The sequence below is a fragment of the Camelus dromedarius genome, chromosome 12, assembly GCF_036321535.1.
Source record: "Camelus dromedarius isolate mCamDro1 chromosome 12, mCamDro1.pat, whole genome shotgun sequence".
NCBI lineage: Eukaryota > Metazoa > Chordata > Mammalia > Artiodactyla > Camelidae > Camelus > Camelus dromedarius.
In genome coordinates, this window is record NC_087447.1 from 9,233,593 (window position 1) to 9,252,121 (window position 18,529).

General features: G+C 42.4%; 1 long non-coding RNA gene across 4 annotated transcripts in view; it reads right to left on the reverse strand.

Moving 5' to 3' along the window:
- Positions 1–3,963: 3,963 nt before the first annotated feature.
- The window catches only part of LOC105091476 (uncharacterized), a 59,960-nt gene continuing 45,394 nt past the window's right edge, over positions 3,964–18,529 (reverse strand). For all 4 annotated transcript variants that reach the window (XR_010383329.1, XR_010383328.1, XR_010383327.1 and 1 more), the window contains one exon: positions 3,964–4,868. This is a non-coding gene — a long non-coding RNA (uncharacterized LOC105091476). The remainder of the gene's footprint in view (positions 4,869–18,529) is intronic.

An 18,529-nucleotide genomic window follows, 5' to 3' on the forward strand; every position in this document is an offset into this window, starting at 1 on the left:
ATCATTCACATACTGTAAGAGAGAGCCATTGGTCAATCTTAATTCTCTCAACTCTTTTTCTGATGCATTTCTGAACAAGTGAGGGCTGTCCCTGAAGCCTTGGGGCAGCACAGTCCAGGTTAGCTGAGAAACACTACGAGTGTCTGGATCTGTCCCCTCAAAGGCAAAGACGTATTGGGAGTCTGGATGCAGAGGAATGCAAAAGAAACCATCCTTTAGATCTAGCACTGTGAACCAAGTTGCATTTTCTGGGACCTGGGTCAATAAAGTATGGATTAGGGACTATTGGGTGAATTGGTACCACTGCCTCATTAACTGCCCTGAGGTCTTGAACAAACCAGTATTCTCCATTTTGCTTTTTGATGGGCAGGATAGGAGTATTACATGGAGATTGGCAGGGTGGTAACAGCCCATATTTTAAGAACCTGGTTATCAAAGGCTGGATACCTCATTGGGTCTTAGGCCTCAAGGGATACTATCTCCTCCATGGGTAATTAGTATTTGGCTTTAATGAGATCTGAACTGGGGGCACGTTAGTAGCCTTGCCAGGGACCTCTGTGTCCCAGACAGCAGGGTTTACTTGAGAAACAATATGAGGTGGAAGGGAGATCTCCCCTGATTTAGTATTGAAGTGGGTTCCCAAGGCCCAGAGCAGTCCTTTTTCTTGGTGAGTGCCTTCTTCATGAGGGTGTCCAAATTGTATTACTGTCTGGAATTTAGTGAGTAAATCCCTTCCCAACAAGGGGATGGGGCACTTAGGCATGAGCAGAAACTGATGTGCAAAGGTAAAATTTTCTAGCAGGCAGCTAAGGGGTGTGTGTGTGTGTGAATCGCTTGGTTTGGGGCTTCCCATTGATCCCCATTATTACACAGGACTGGGGGACAAAGGTCCAGGGAAATCAGTTAGCACAGAGTAGGTGACTCCCATATCTAATAAGAAAACAACCTTTCTACCTGCATGTCAAGGGTTACCCGAGGCTCCTCCAGAGAAGTGACCAGGTGTCCTGTGAGAGACACTGAGGGCTGAGGGCCCCATCAGTCTTCAGTCATCTCGGCCATCATTGGTTTGGGAGACCCAAGCCCCCTTCAGGACTGGGGGCAGTCCCATTTCCAGTGGCCTTTTTGTTTGCATATCGGGCAGGGTCCCCGTGGACCTTTTTCAAACATAGGGCATTCATTCTTCCAGTGGCCCTCCTGGCCACACTTAAAACAGGTCCCTTTTTGGCAAGACAGTGGATCTGATCCAGGCATCCTGGATCCTGTCTTCGCCATGGGTCTTCTTGAAAGAGGGTAACCCTGAGGTGGCGCATGGCTTAGGGCAGCCGCTAGGAATTGTGCCTTTCGCTGTTGTCCCTGGATCCTTCTTGCCTCCCCATCCCTGTCTCTATTGTTAAATACTCCGAATGCCAGCTCCACGAGCTGATCCCTGAGGGTCTGTGGTCCCAGAGCTGCCTTCTGTAATTGTCTCCTGATGTCTGGGGCCCGACTGAGTGATAAAATGGGTGTTTACCAGGACTTCCCCCTCAGGGGTTTGGGGGTTAACATTAGCATACTTTTTAAGGGCCTCCACTAAGCGGCCCTGGAAGAGGGCTGGATTCTCATCTTTTCCCTGTGTTACTTCCCTGACTTTGTCATAATTGACAGTCTTAACAACACATTTTTTCATCCCCTTTATGAGGCAAGTTACCATACGGTTTCTGCATTCAAGCCCTCTACCTCCCTGGTTGTAGTTCCAATGGGGGTCTTGGTCAGGGATTGCATCCCCCCAGTAAGGGAGATTATACATCCCTGGTCACAGGCAGCCAGTTCATTGGCATACACCCAAGCTGCACCGAGGATCCGGCTTTTTTCCTCGAAAGTGCAGCAGGTTGAAGGAGGACCTGTAGGTCCCCCCAGGTAAGCGCAGAGGCCATTGTCAGCCTGGCAAATTCCTCCATGAACCTACTGGAGTCCTTGGAGAAATGCCCAAATTTCTCTTTGCAAGTAGCCCAATCAGTCATAGAAAAGGGGAAGTGAACTATGATTGTTCCTCCAACACCAGCTGGCACTTCCCTCAAGGGGCAGAGTTTGGTAGCAGGAGGTTGGCAGGTGGCCCCACTTGGAGTAGCACTGGCAGGACTTTCCTCTGGTGAGGGAGATGCTGGGGAAGACTGTTCCCCCTCAGAGTTGGGGGAAGTAGGAACTTCTGGCTGTGGACCTTGAGGAACTGGATTCATAAGAGGGTCATCTAGAACACTGAGCTCCTGTGGTGTTATGGAAATGACAGGCCAGCCAAGAAACAAGCACCACTCGGAGGGTTGGAGTACTCAGATGTATTATGCTGGTGGGCTCAGAGGGGCTTCTGCTCTGAAGCTCTGAGCACCTCCAAGACGTGCGCATGAGGTTTTATAGGGTAAAGTACAAGCTTGGGGTATTTGGCCAATAGGCATGGAACAGCTTTAGCAGCATCATTATCACAAAAGTGGAGGCAGGGAGGCAGCAAACCAACATTCCAAAGCCAGATATATATCTTTGAAAATCCAGCTGGCTAGCAAAAAACATGAACAGCAAACCAACACTAATTAACCTAGATTTACAAGTTAGTCCAGCAGAACTCAGATCAGTATTCCAATACTTAGATTTGTGAGTTATCCTGCCAGCCCAGCCCAGCATCTCCTTCACTTTCCTAGACTTGTGAGTTACCTTGTTAGACCAGCCCAGCTTTTCCTTCACAGTGGGAGATGCTTTGAGGGGACACGGGCCAGGAATATCCAGCAGGAGATCCTTAGACCAGGGTTTTTGGTATAGGATCAGGAACATTTGGATGTATGGGATTTCCCCCTGTTTACCTCCTCTGGGACATGCCCCACCAGGTGTGGGTCCTTGGCTTTGCCCAGAAAAGAATTCAAGTGTGAGCTACAATTGAGTAAAGGTAGATATATTTAGAGAGATACATACTGCATAGAGCGTAAGGCAAGAGAAAGACAAGGAAAGAGGTGTGGGAATTGGGTGCTCAGGTTAAAGTAAAAGTAGGTACACACTCCATAGACAGAGTGCGGACTGTCTCCAAACTGGGAGAGAGAAAGAGATGGCAGCCACGAGGCACCGTGTTGCCAGTTTTTATGGGCTCAGTGACTTCATATGCTAGTAAGTGGAAGGACTAGTCTAACTATCCTAGGGAAGGGGCTGTGATTCCTAGAAATTTGGCCACTTCCCACTCTGTAACCTTTTATGGCTAGCCTTGGGACTGTCATGGTGACTGTGGGCATGTTATTCACCATGTTAATCTATTACAGTGGGCATATAATGAAGCTCAGGGTCTACCAGAAGTCATATCTCCCACCATCTTGAGCCTCAAGGCCTGCTGGGGATTGAATCTTCCACCATTTTGATGTTAATTGCTGTATTATTCCTTGAATGGCTGTGCACTGCCCCCTTCCTGTCTCAGTTCTTGCCTTGGACTCAGGAATTTCACAGCCTAGTTGGGAAAGGTGACATGGCAGCAATATAGGACCTCCTGTGGTTAACTGTTCAGTGGTGTTGTACAGACTCTAGGAAATAAAGATGGGGAAATCTAAAGGCTAGAGCTGTGCAAGCTCCTAGACCCAGGGGGATGGAGCTGCTTAGGAACAGCGACCTAGCCAAGGGACTGCCTGAAATCCTGCATTCAGAAGGCTGAATTTCTCTACTTGCCTAGGTTTTTGGCTGGTCTAGTGATTAAACTGATAGAAGACATTAACCGGTGGAAAAAACAAACATTTAATAGCATGTATACCTCCTGTTTGCATGGGAGACACCCAGAAAAACTGAGTAACTACCTGTCCCACCAAATTGCAAAATGGCAGAAGCCTTTCCATTTAAATACCATTTTCAGTTAAAAACAAAAGATGTTGGGGATAGAGAGCCAGGGAGGTTGCCTGGAAAACTGCAGTAAACTGTTAGGGAAATGACAGGCCAGCCAAGAAACAAGCACCACTCGGAGGGTTGGAGTACTCAGATTTATTACGCCGGCGGGCTCAGAGGGGCTTTTGCTCCAAAGCTCTGAGCACCTCCGAGACGTGTGCATGGGGTTTTAGAGGGTTAATTACAAGCTTGGAGCTATTAGCCAATAAGGCTTGAACAGCAAAACCAAGGAATCAGTACACTGGAACTTATCTATTAGGAACAGATCACGTTACTGACACTTGTTGAGCTTGGATTTATGAGTTAGTTTGTTAGCCCAGTAAACTGACACTAAACTTCAGATTTATGAGTTAGCCCAGCAGAACTTAGATCAGTAAACTGTCACTTGCTACACTTAGATTTATGAGTTATCTTGTTAGCCCAGCCCAGCTTTTCCTTCTCAAACAAGGTTAGGTTTTTGTGCAGTAACTCCTTGTCTCATGTGTTGATAAGTGTTTCTAGGGTAGAGGGTATAGCTCAGTGGTAGAGTGCATGCTTAGCATGCACGAAGTCCTAGATTCAATTCCCAGTACTTCCACTGGAAAAAAAAAAAAGAATTTCTAGAGATAAGGCCTCTTCCTGGTACAAATGGAGATTTCCCCTATATATGTGAATACCTCTTACAAAAGGGTAATGTCTACTCAGTTTTCAGGGCTTCTCACTGCCTGCAGTTTCTTAAAAATCATCAGCCTAAAATAACCCTTATGCCAAAGATTTATTTTGTGGTGGTAAGTTCTGCTCCTCTACAGTGCCGCCTTTGAAAATTCCCCAAGATGTTTCACAATCCAGATAGATTGCTCCATATCTCATTGAACCAGTTTCCCAATGGTGAGGCTTGGCGAGGTCCATTAACACCGCTGTCTCATTTCAGGAGGCAGGTGATGCAGCTGGGCTTCCAAAGTTAGACCATATTATGCAGGAAATCAGGTATTTAATAAGAGGAATTTCTATAGAAGCAAAACAAAAACAAAGGTGGTTGAAGCAAATTATAAACCCAGCATCTGAGTCCTGAGAGCTGCCAGTGGGAGCTCACATGGCTTCTAGATGTCAGACTCAAAGCTTCAGATGGAGTGAGGGCAGGCAGTGGCAGTCTGAAAGATTTTCCTGATTTGCAGTTTGAATGTCTCTGATGATGTCATTGGGCGTACTGGTGGCCCATGGAGCATTTCTGAGTGGCCAGATAGGCAACAAGCACAAAGAAGATTGTCTAAACATGAGCTGCTGTGATTTCTCTGAAATTTATATCAAGTCATTCACATTCTGTTTGTAGGGCTTTTGGGATAAGAGCAGCTTTTGTTCTCAGTGTTCCAAGTCAAAAGGGTAGGGGAAAGTTGAAAATGTTACTTTGGAGAGGCATAACCAGATACTGGAGGAAACTAGAAGAATTCAGAATCTAGTTCAGTTTACAAGTAAATAAAATTTCAAAGACAGTGAACACCACTAGAATTTAATATCCACTAAGATGTGCTATTGAAACATAGCTTTCCTCTTTAAAATCACACTAATTTCTACCAAAGACAGCCAAATTAACACTAATTTGTTTGCAAAACAAGTCTAATCTTATTAAATTTGGCCAGGTTATTTATATAAATGCAGCAAGAATAGCAATTGATAATATAGGCTCTTTAAAATCTGCTTTGCTGGAACTTTTAGAAGGAATCTTCAGATTGAACTTTTAACGGCCTCTAGAGGTCAAGAAGCCAAGCCAAGCCAAGGGCCTGCCATTTTGAAATTAATAAACAGAAACCTCACTTAAAATGGAATTGGCCCCAATGTTCATAGCAGCACTATTGACACTAGCCAAGACATGGAAGCAACCTAAATGTCCATCAACAGACTATTGGATAAAGAAGTTGTGGTGTTTATATATAATAGAATACTACTCAGCCATAAAAAAGAATGAAATAATGCCATTTGCAGCAACATGAATGGATTTAGAAAGTCTCATACTAAGTGAAGTAAGTCAGACAGAGAAACACAAATATCATGATATCACTTATATGTGGAATCTACAAAAATGACACAAATGAACTTATTTACAAAACAGAAACAGACTCACAGACATAGAAACACACTTATGGTTACCAAAGGGGAAAAGGGTAGGGGGGAGGGATAAACTAGGAGTTCAGGATTAGCAGATACATACTACTGTATATACAATAGATAAACACCAAGGTCCTACTATATAGCACAGGGAACTATATTCAATAGCTTATAATAACTTTTAGTGAAAAAAGATATCTATATCTACACCTATATATATCTATAGATATATAGATATATCTGAATCACTATGCTGTGCACCAGAAACTAACACAACATTGTAAATAAACTATACTTAAATTAAGGAAAAAAAAGTTTAAAAAATTGGGAGTTGGGAGGCCAGAAGAGAGAGCTGTCATGTCTCACCAATGAATGTCAATTGCAGATGCAACAGGAAGTACTTTTGTTTCTCCAACATAAAGAAAGTTACTACTTACTCCCCAGCAGGAGGAAGGAAGAATTTCTCCTTGCTGGGCAATGATAGACTCATAACTCAGCCAATAAAAAGCCACTACCCTCAAATTCCCAGTTTCCTTCAATAAACTTTCTATTTTAATAGCCCTTCCCAACTCCTCCTTCTCCTCTATAGAAGAATGGTCCTCTCTCTCCTTTGTTCTCCTGACTTACTTGTGATTTGCCATTGGTTTTATGTCCCAAATTAAAATTCTTTGCTCTTCCCATACTAACTCATTTTGCTGGTAAAATAACTGACTGTTTTGTCATTTTAGCTCAACCCCATCAGACTCAGACTCATTTGCAATATCTGTAGGTTTGAGTGAATTACTCTTTTCAAGGTCCCCAAAACATCCTGAGATTCCTGTACCTGCCAGGAAGTGACCTTTCCTATTCACCTGGTAAGTTTGCTGGTAATCTTGTAAACAAGGTACCAAGCCGATTTTCCCAAGAGGCTTTTTTCACTCTGTAAAGCCAACCTTAGTTCCTTGAAGATGTCTAGTCACATCTCTCTCAAATATGACATTCAAGTCAAAGCTTTGGAATATACTCAACATTTCCTGTTATGTCCTGTTACAAGGAGAATAGATTCTTACTGAACTTATGCAAATAACTATATTGTCATGAAAATAATAGTCCTAAGAGTTTCTGAGTTCTGGAGGGATCAAGTAGGGAGAAAAAGATAAATGTTTCATCTTTGTTCACAAAGATATATTTTACCAAATTGCTATAACCATAGATAGCTTAAGAGAAAAAATTTTTCCTTAAATCTGGAAAAACAAAATATTAGAGAATCAGCAATAAAACAAATCACAAAAATTATAATCATTCTTATCAGTTCATTCAGTTCCATGCTATTACTTCTTATTGATTTCAATCTTTTGTTAGAAGTTTTATGAATCCAGTTTTTCCTTAGAGTTCTGTAAATTCCTACCCAGGTCAGTTTTATCATCTTAAGGTTATCATGAACTTGTATTTGTCAAAAATCCTTTCCATGAGTCTCCTTGAAAATGATATACCTCTGCAGGAACATTTTTGTTAAAGCATCTGGGTAAAATGATAACTCTGTAAATGACAAAAGACTTTAAAATGTCAATTATTAAAGATCTGATGAGAGTTTGTTATAATAGAATTGACAAGAAAATTTGGTTATTTCTATAACATACAACATTTTAAGATAATAGCTGCAATTATGACTGATAACACACCAGGATATATCAGATTTCCAGAAATTCCACATAATTTCTAGAATACTTATTATATATACCTATACAGACACACCATAAAGAAGGCTTCGTATTACTTACTTAACAAATCTTTTGAGATGTTCCAGGGGCCCTCTGGAAAATTTCAGATTTAGCCTTTATTTAGAATTTGATTTTTGGAAAGTTTGTCAAAAATATCAAAAATGTTTGAAAACACGTGGTCAAATAGGATTATAGGTCACTGTGAAACAATACTTAGTTATCCATTTAACCAGAGTGACAATTAAAGACTTCATAGGCAAACATAGATGGTTAGCGTAGTTCTAAGCAAAACTTAGCTATTTTAATATCAAGGGGACTAGGTTTACTTAAGTAAACAAAGACCTGATAACACAGGAAAATATTTTGGCTAACTACAGAATTCTTGTTTTCTAGGCAGATTACTTTTAAAGATAAACAAAACCTTTTACCATCTCTTATCAAAAGCAGACCAATAGTCCAAGAAAACAATCGTTCAAGAAAACTTTGTCCTTTCAACAAAGAGAAAATCAAATTTCACTTTTACATCAGTGTAGTTTTGATATTGAAACTCATTTACTTAATTCAGTTTACTCGATTCCTAGCTAGTCCTGAGCACACGTAAAATTCCTTTTCAAATATTCCTTTTCCATAAACCTTCTACAACTTTCTTTTTTACATTCAGATTTTGTCCTAAGTTTTCCCTCTTTCCAAGCCTCTCTTTAGGACAAGATTACTTTCTTTGCCCTTAACAAACTACACTTTAATTCTTTGTGTCTTCTTTCACTGAAAACACACATCTTACTTTCCTTGCATACAGAGATGTTGCCCTTGTTATTTCTAGCAGCTTCAATCACATATATTAGATTTTGTTTTACCTCTTAGAAACCCTTAATTTCTAATGAAGGCTAAGAAGTAAGCAATTGTGAACTGGATGTTACACCAGTATTTTTTAGATTGACAAACTTATGATTACATTTTATAATTTCAGGAGACATATGCTTCCACATAGTTCAAGTCTTCAGTGTTTGAAATATGTTTACTAATGGACCCAAATATTTTTAGTTTTTCTGAAAAAAGAAAACAAAAGTTAGTAAGCCTATGTTCAGTAATTAATGCTCAATACTTTATTGTATTAGAAATGATCTAGATATTTGAAAATTTTCCACTATTTAACTCAACTTAGCAAAACTCCAAAGCTTCAAGTTACCAAAAAGATTTTGGAAGCCATTTTTAAGTACACATACTATACAAACATAATGCTCAAGAATTCATCTCAAAACCTTTTTATCCAACTTTCATCTATTTGATTTACTTGTTCTTAAGAATGATGAAAACTTCATGAGACATTAGACAGTCAACTATCATCCCAATTTATTTTTCTAGCTGACAAATTTTGTAACAGAAATAACATGAACTTACTTAACTAATAAACCCACAACCTTATTTGACTAACAAACCCAGGTAGTATAAAAGTTGTTTATCTTCATTATATTCCATGCTGATAACTCTGAAGGCATTCCAATTTTAATTAAGCCACAAACTTAAATTTGCTTTAATACTATTTTCTCAAATCACATGAACCTGAAATTAATTTGGGTTAGTTTCTATATTTCTGAGAATTTTAGAATACCTGATCCTTAGTGAGTGTTTGCCTTCAAGCCAACTAAAATGAGCTTTTTTACACATTAATTTTGGCATTGTCATCTGAAGTTAGAAATATGTCACACATCTACAACATAGGAATATAGACACACATAAACGTATAGTCAGACACAAAGGCCTCATAGTTATGAATATTTGTGAGGATGTTTCATTTGCCTAATTTCCAAATACTTCTTTTTCTTTTTTAACTTTTGATAAGAAACATCTCTTTAAAGTATGCATTTCAAAGAATATTCTCTCTGAGGTCTGAGAGAATGGGGTGGGGGGTGTGTAGAAATCCACATCACAAAGGCACAGAAAACAAACAAACAAACAAAAAACAAAGGCACAGAAAAAGAACACAAGTTTTCTCTAAGATGGAATTTGGGGGCCATATTTGCTTATTATCAGAGCTTTAGTGTTGTTACTATGTCGATTTAGGTTTTTCCTTTATCTTTTTTGGGGGGAGGGCATGGTAATTAGGTTTATATATTTGTTTGTTTATTTATTTATTTGTTTGTATGTTTAATGGAGGTACTGAGGATCAAACCCAGGACCTTATGCATGCTAAGCATGTGCTCTACCACTGAGCTAGCTATAGCCTCCCCTCTTCTTTATCTTAAGTGCAGGACAATTCGGTTTCCAGTGTCCCAATATCTGCAGGCATTTTGAGATGAAAAGGGAGGTTGTGAGCTTGTAGGGTTTTGAATTACCTCTAGACTTACCTCTCTAGCCTCATAGAGGTTTGCTTGGCAAAGACAGTTGTTTCCAGTTCCTCAAAGAATTGTGTTGTTGCCTAAGCGACATCAGAGGACTGTTACACCCATCCACCTCTCTGTGTTGGAGTGTTATTTCTTTTCCTCTAGGTATATTTAGTTTTGGGGAGAAGGCCTAAAAGAAATCCCCATCAGGCTCTGAATATCATCTATCATCATGAGTTCAGCCTCCCATCTTATTTTTTTCCTCATTTTTATTTAATGGCTAATCTCAGGAGGTAATCCACTTAAAAATTTTTTTCAGGATTCTTCAGGGGTTTAAGAAATTCTTTAACTATGGCCCTTAGTTCAGCCCTTGACCAAGGAGTGAAAGGTATCTGAGGAAGGTCACCTGCAACCTCAAATGGTTTTGAACAGGATGGAAGGGGACAGGGCACAGCCACTCAATGAATGACAGCAATTAAAACCAAAATGGTGGAAGATTCAACTCCTAGTTGGCCTTGAGGATTAAGTTGGTGGGAGGTTTGGCTTCTAGTAGATCTTGAGCGTATCTGCTCATTGTAACATGCCCGCGGCCTCCATGACAGCCCAAGGCAGACCACAATAGGCCAAAGAATGGGTGGTGACCCAATTCCTGAGAATCCCAGCCCCTTCTCCAGGGCCGTTGGAATGGTCCCAACTGTGTGTGAAGCATGTGAAGCTACCAATCCCATAAAAACTGACAACACCACGCCTAATGGCCCTTTTCACTCCCTCCTCTTTGGAGATTGCCCGCACTCTGTCTATGGAGTGTGTACCTACTTTTACTTTAACCTAAGCACCCAATTCCCACACCTCTTCCCTTGTCTTTCTCTTGCCTTACGCTCTGTGCAGTATGTATCTCTCTAAATAAATCTACCTTTACTCAACTGTAGCTTGCACTTGAATTCTTTCCTGAATGAAGCCAAGGATCCACACCTGGCAGGGCACATCCCAGGGGCTCCACCAAGACCTGGGACACAACCCTCGTCACGCCCCACATCTGTTTACCTGCATTGGTTTTGTTTTAAAAGCTAATTGTTTAATAGTCTCTTCAGAGTGGAAAGGCATTTCAGACAAAAGATGACTAGAATGAGTACTCAAATAAAGGAGGGTAGAGAAGAGCAGTAGGAATTGTCAATCTTACAGACTTTTGCTTTAGGTACCTCTTATCTTTACTTTTTTCCTTAGCCTTTTACAACAAATCTTTCAGTGAAGCTATTTTGGGAGGCTTCCGCATACCAATTAAAATGGATATCCCATTCTGTTTGATTTGGAAGCCCTTGCTTTTAAGTGCACTTCCCAGATGATCTGATCTTATTGGGATAATGGCCATTGTAATTCTAGGCTATAATTTCCCTGAGGGCTAGCAGCAATTTGGTAGGACTCTAGCCACAGATAGGGTTTAACCTACAATTTCTGTGCAGCCATTTCTAGCTGCAAATGTGGTGCAACCCACATTTCTGTCCAGCCCTATTTTGGAGCTCCCAACCTGAAAGTTAGCCAAGTCCCTAGGACATACACAAGCTTAGTAAGATTTCCCCATTTTTGTAGATATCTACAACTTCTAGGACCACAGTTCTTAGACACAAAACAAGCAGGTGTGCCAGAAGATGGCATGCTCTTTGGATGTGGAGATTAATTTGTGTTCCAAGTGTAATTTTTGTCCTGTCATTTTGTTAAGGGAGTCACTAAGGCTAGTCATTATATTTATTTGTATCCATTTTTTAACTTGGTCTTTCCAGAGGTACTAATGAGAACTGTTTAGGATGAGAGCCCTCTAACATAGTTTTTTCTTTCTTTTAAATAGCGCCAATTCAAATAGCAACTCAAAGCAATAAGCCTTTTTATGGCTTAACCAAGGATGCAAGAGACGTTCTATAAGAGAGTGAAGAAAAGAAAAATGCAGCCCTCACACAATCCAGAAGGTTCACTCTCAAAGATAGTCTAAGAAGTCAAAGGCCTTTTTTGCTACAGCTGGTAAGAACGGTGTGGTGAAAACTGTACCTCCAGTTGCCCAAGAGAAAGTGGGGTGCCCCTAGTTAAAGAACTGCTAATCTGTGACATCAGGCAGGCACTACTGGAAGGGGATTTTTCCAGCACTAACAAAGCAACAAAGGTTGAGAGGACAAAATCCTCATATAGACCAGGACCCTGTATGACAAAATCCCCTGAGAGCTGGTACAGTGGACAAAGAATATTGCGAGGTCAGCTGCAAGCCTGGGTTGTTACCTGAGCTTCTGACCAACTGGCTTATTGGCTCCATAGCATATATGGCCGCCCACCAGGTGCATGGCGTTCCGTGCACCCTCCTGTTGGCAGAGTCCTGAGAGAATATTCTCACTGATCAAAAAGCCAAGCTCTCAGGACATAGATGATGGAGACAAAAGAAAACAATGATCATCTCTGGGAGGAAAGGGGTCAACAGGAAATGAGTATTCATAACAAATTTTTACCAAACTCATTAGCGCCAAGGATTTAATTCCAAAAATATTTTCACTTGCTAACCTAAATTTACATAAAGGAAAGGACCCTCACCATGCTCACTTCCATCAGACCCTGCAGGCAGAGAAGAGATCTTCAAGACTGATGTGGTAAGAATTCTTACATTCTGCCAGCTTTTTTTTTTTTCTTTTTAAAGCTTGAAAGTTATTTTTTATTTACTCTCTTCCTCTGTCTCCAACAAAGCCTGTTAACAATTCTCAGGAAATAAAACTAGAACCTGGGTAACAAAATAAAGTCTAATTTTTTTTTTTTCCTTTTCCTTTTTGCTTAGTCTAGTGTCACTTGCTCACAGGGTACCGTGTGCAGAGGCCTTGTCCCCAGAGCTTCAGACCAGACTTCCTGGTGCCAGAGGGCTGCACCGACACCTCAGCTCAGCGGGGGTTCTAGAACACAAGCTAACACCTCTCCATTCTTTGATCAAAGAATAAAACTTTCCTTTATGTTCTGCCAGCTTTTGATGGCAGTCTTAGGTCTGTCCCAGAAATCCTGGAGCAAGCAGTGTTCATCCAGTGAGGTTTAACCTGCCAAGTATGCCTACTGTTGGGGAGGAAAAGCTTTTCCTCTACCCTTCTATAGTCTTCGGCTGATCTAACAATTAAATTGATATAAGACAGAGTAACAGGAGAAAAACAAACAAACAAAATTTAATAATATGAATACCTCCTATATACATGGGCGACACCCAGGAAAACTGAGCATTCCCAACATGGCGGAAGCCCTCACCTTAAACATCATTCTTAGCTTAGAAGACAAAAGATGTTGAGGGTGGAGAGTTAGTTTTGGGAGGTTATGAGGAAAAGCACAGTAATCAAAGGTAAGATTGTTATGCAGACTTAAGTCTTTGCCTGCTGTACAAGAGTTTCTAGAGGTAAGGTCATCCTTCCTTTCCTAGTACATTGAGGGAGATAACCCTTATACACGGAGATTTCCCTTAAACGTTTGAATGTCTCTTATGAAAGAGTAAATTTGCTCAGTTTTCTGAGCTTTTCCTGTGTCTGCAGTTGCTTAAAAATAATCAGCTTAAAATGATCCTTATGCCAGAGACATTTCGGGGTGGCAAATTCTGCTCCCCTTTAGTAGTGAAGATGAACAGAGGGAGGTAGAGGGTGAGGACGGCTGTGGGGCTGAGTTAGGAGTGAATAAGGGGCCCTCACATTTCAGTGGGATGATTTCCAGGTCCCTGAGTTGTGATACACCCTGCTCACTAGCTTCTCACCCCAACCCTGTGAGATGAACAGGATTCACACTGTCTAACTTAAACATGGAGAGACGGCGGTTTAAGAAAGATGAAACAGCCAAATACGCATGGTTAGCAAGTGGCGCAGACATCGTACTGCCTCTCTCCTAATGAGGTCAGTGGGAAGGAAGCATTGTAGAAACTGCTGGAGAGCAGCTTGACGCAGCAGGGGGGTAGGAATGTTGTGGGAGAATAGGTTCTTGCCTAGCACAAGAAAGCATTCAAGAGCAAGGCATGGTAAAGTGAAAGCAAGTTTATTTAGAGAGATACACACTCTACAGACAGAGTGCAGTTGGTCTCACTCCGAAGGGAAAACAGCTTAGGAGATACACACTCCAAAGGCAGAATGTGGGCCATCTCAGAAAGGTGAGAGGGAGAGAGACAGAGAGGTGTGGAGATATTTAGTTTAAAGTAAAGAAGGCAATAGAGAGCGACCATGAGGTGCAGAGCTGTTAGGTTTTATGGACTCAGTAATTTTGTATACTCGTGAGTAGGGGGGTTATTCCAACTACTTTTGGGAAGGGGAGAGGATTTCCAGGAATCTGCCCCCTCTACCTATTTACTTTTTATGGTCAGCCTAGGAACTGTCACGGCATATGTGAGTGTGCCTGAGCCCCAAGGTCTACTGATAGTCAAATCTTCTGCCATCTTTGTTCTAACCAGTTTGTCCTGTCCTCAATTGGCTGTGTCATTCCTTCAAGGGTTGTACCTGCCCCCTTCACTCCTGTGTCAGGAAGATCTCTGGCCAACTGGTTGCAGGGAGCAGAGCAGTGGAGGGCAACACTGGGTCTCCTTCATGCCATCCCCACAGTGGTCAGCCTCCTCTCTAGGACTGTCATATCATGCTGGTATTGATACAGGAAAATGTAGGGCACGTGAGAGGATGGTCAAGTCCCAGGTCTCGGTCGAGTCCCTGGGAAGCACCCTGCCAGGTGAAGGTTTCTGGCTTTGCATAGGAAATGAAACTAACAAGATGAAAACTAACAAGATGGCTATTGAGTTGTTCAAGCCTGTATTTCTACCTAAACTGATCTTATGATGAACATGTTCTCCTCTCTGTGCATTCTTTTCTTAGAATAACTTATCCTTTCACCCTAGAGTTCTTTAAAGAAGGTCATGGACTGAACCTCAAGAAAGTGGGCAGACCCTCCTCAGGCCCTCCATAACAACAGCAAGCTCTTATCAAGACGAAAAGAAGGTAACATCTTATAAAATAGCCTGATTGTTATCACCTTTTCTATTCCAACCGGTTTTTCTATAAAACTTCAAGACCCCAACCTCAAGAGGGGCTCACAGTCTTAAAGGCATTAGCCTGCTGTGACTCCCTTTGCCAGGCAAAGCAATAAAGCTGTTCTTTTCTATCCTCCCAAAACTCTGCCTCTGACTCTCAGTTCGGCTATCAGTGTACAGAGGCCAGTTCTTTGGCAACAGAAAGAATTCAAGAGCAAGTGAGTTATTGAGTGAAAGTAGATTTGTTTACAGAGGTGCACACTAGAGTGTAGGCCATCTCAGAAGGCAAGAGAAAGGCCAAGAGGTGGAGTGGAGGGGGGTGGTTAGAGTATAAGGAGATACACATTCCATAGACAGAGTGCGGGCGGTCTCACAAGGTGAGAGAGAGAGAGAGAGAGAGAGAGAGACCTCCAGCCACAGTGCACTAGTTTTTATATGCTAACAAGTGAGAGGATTATTCCAACTGCTTTGGGGAAGGGGTTGGGGATTCCCAGCAATTGGGCCACAGCCCTCTTTTTGACCTTTCATGGTAGCCTCGGAACTGTCATGGTGCCTGTGGGTGCCATTCATCATGCTAATACATTACAATGTGTACAGTGTAGTTCAAGGTCCACTGGAGGTCCAACCTCCCGCCATCTTTGATCTCCAGGTCTATTGGGAGTTGATTTTTTCGCCATCTTGTGCTAATTGCTGTGTCATTCCTTTAATGGCTGTGTCCTGCCCCCTTCCTTTCTGTCTCAGTATCAGTTCCAGATGGAGAGAAGGAGGCCTCTCTAGCTTTGAAGACTGGGAACAGACACCCACACTGAAAAGCCTCGCTCATCAGATAAGAGAGGATGAAGCAAGCACCTGGGAGAGTACACTGAGATTTATGCCTGTTGGAAGTTTACTGAAATGGTAACCAAGATTGTTATTTTTCTAAAAGGGGGACTAACACAATACATAGATAACTTTAATGAAAATTTGTAAAAAAAGTCATGGAGCTCAGAGGAAGGAGTGATATCTGAAAGGAAGATCCAGGAACTATCTCATGGAGGAGCCTCCCAGGCTGAGAAAAGGGCATGTGAGAAGCCCTAAAAGGCAGTGAGTGTGTTTAGGGTGAGCAAGAAGTGTGGACTGCCCAGGGGGTGGGGCTCCCAGCAATCCCAGCTTAGCACTACTCAGAGTAGACCCTGAGAATCATCTTATGAAGACACAAATGAATGAATGAATGAATGAATACAAGAACAATGTGGAATGGCTGCAGGATGGTTCTGGTGAGAACTGCCCTGGGCAGGATTCAAATCAGGAAAAGCCTCGCATGCTATGCTAAGGATGGAGGATTTTGTTCAGGAGGAGGCAGGGAACCTCATAAAGCAGGAATGTGTGAGGACCAGATCTAGGGTGTAGAAAGAGATGTTGGGGACAAGTTGGGGCTGGGATAGAATGTCAGGGACAGAGCCTGGCAACAGCAAGTTCAGCTCAGAGGTGCTGCAGTGCCTCAGCAGAGAGACAAGAGGGAGCCTGGATGGAGGGAGAACTTTAGAAGGCTGGAGCCCACAGGAGCACTGCCTGGCTCCCCTGCCCTCTTCCTCCTCTATTATTCATTACTCTCACTATTTGGATGGACTGATAAGACTGCTGCCTTGGAGAAAATCCCAAACTATCTGACCACAGAGTCACTTTGGAAATGGGGTGATCGCAGAGAGGGAGGAGCTTCCCATGGCTTCCTCCTACCCCACGGGACCTGACAGCCCCCCCACCAGCCCAAAACAGTACCAAGAACTACAGCTTTCTGGGGATCTTGCCAGGACCTCGTGATCCTTGCATTTTATCAGGGACAAAACAGACCAGTGTGGGTGGCTTGGAACCCAGGTCCTCCCAGCCAGCCAAGTGGGTGAAAGCTGGGCAGAGCAGGGAGGTGCCCAGGGAGACAGAGCCTGGAAGGATAGAGCCCATGCCCCCACGTCCCTACAGAAGCTGGCAAGCAAGGTTTTCCATCTTGTCCTCACAAGGAGTCTCTGACGTCTCCTGTAGACTGGTAGCATCACAGAAGTAGAGACTGGTTAATCAGAGGGAGAGTGAAAGGAAAAAACACCCAACGGGAGCAGTCACTGGGGCAATGAGAGAGAATATGATTCTGACACAGAGCACCTCCCAGGTACAGGACCAGAATCGAAAGTTCTTCCTGGCTACTTCTGTCTCTTCCTTTCTTTGGTTGATAAATATGGCCAACTCACCCCTTATCTTTAAAAAATCTTCACAGTCGTATTTTTCTCAAGCCATCACTCCTTTTTCACAGCCCATTTATTGTTGAATTTTGTGAACAGTCAGTCCTTTCTGGGTCTACTTTCTGTCTTCCATTCATTTCTTGGACTGTTACAATCTTCTCCAATTCTGTTAGCACCGATAGGAATCCCTCCCTTTGGTCTATTAGGTTAGGGTGTGCGAGGGGCTCTCAAACAGTGGATGAAAGCCCTTGGCACAATGTCTTCCCCCTCTTCATCTCATTCCTAAGGTAGACCTTATTACTCCATCTCTGCAGATGAGGACACGGACACTCAGACCCCTGAGAGGCATCTGGTGGGTTGACATGCCTTGCCCCTCGCAATGCCACGTCCCTTGGCTCTTTGACAATACACAGTCTTGATTCTACTGTTAGATTGCCCCTTCTTTTATCTCCTCCATTTATTTCCCTTCTTCTCCCTTCCCCCTAAATGTTCTTGGTCCTTAGCTATTACTCAATATTTTGTCCTTTAGGGACCACATCTAGGATGACTCTGCATCTCAAACCACATCCACTTACCTCCTATGCATACAAAACTAACTGTCCCACTAACTCAACGTAACTCCCTGAGTCAAGGGACAGGCCTCACCAGATGTGCTCTTTGGGACTATCTAGGTCTAACCTTCCCTGCTTCCGATATAAAACTGAATTTGTCATCTTCCCTTCCAAAAGCCCTTCCTTTTAACATTATCATTTCTATTAACGTTTCCACTCTTCTGCCTGTCACTTCGTCTCAGAATTCTAGAACATCTTCTACTTCTCTTGCCTCCCATCTTTGCAAAAAAGTTGTGTTCGACAGATTCTACCTCCATCAGTGTTTCCTATCAGCCTCTTTTATTCCGATGCCATTGCTACTGCCCTGATTGAGGGTCCCCAACATTCAGCCACTGTGTGCCCTGCTGAAGTGCCATTTTCCTGGGCCCAGCTCTTACTAGGACTTCTGTCCTCATACCTTCCATGATTTCTTGTTGTCCAGCCAATTAAGTAGGGATAGTGTGAGAAAGGAAAGCACACAAACATTAATAGTTTCCCTGAAGACACTGGCTTTGCCTGGAGCTCCAACCCAAAAGGCTAAAAAATATATATAGGATGTCATCAAAGAGGACGATAAGGGAGGTGGTGGGGATTCTCTTATCTTTGTGCAAAATCATGGTAGGAACATCCCCTGTCATTCTGATCATGAGACCAACTAGTGACTAAGGAGATGGATGTCCTACTGCAAAAGAGATGCTCCTCATTAGTCTGCAGAGTGAAAGAGGATCAAAAAATAAAA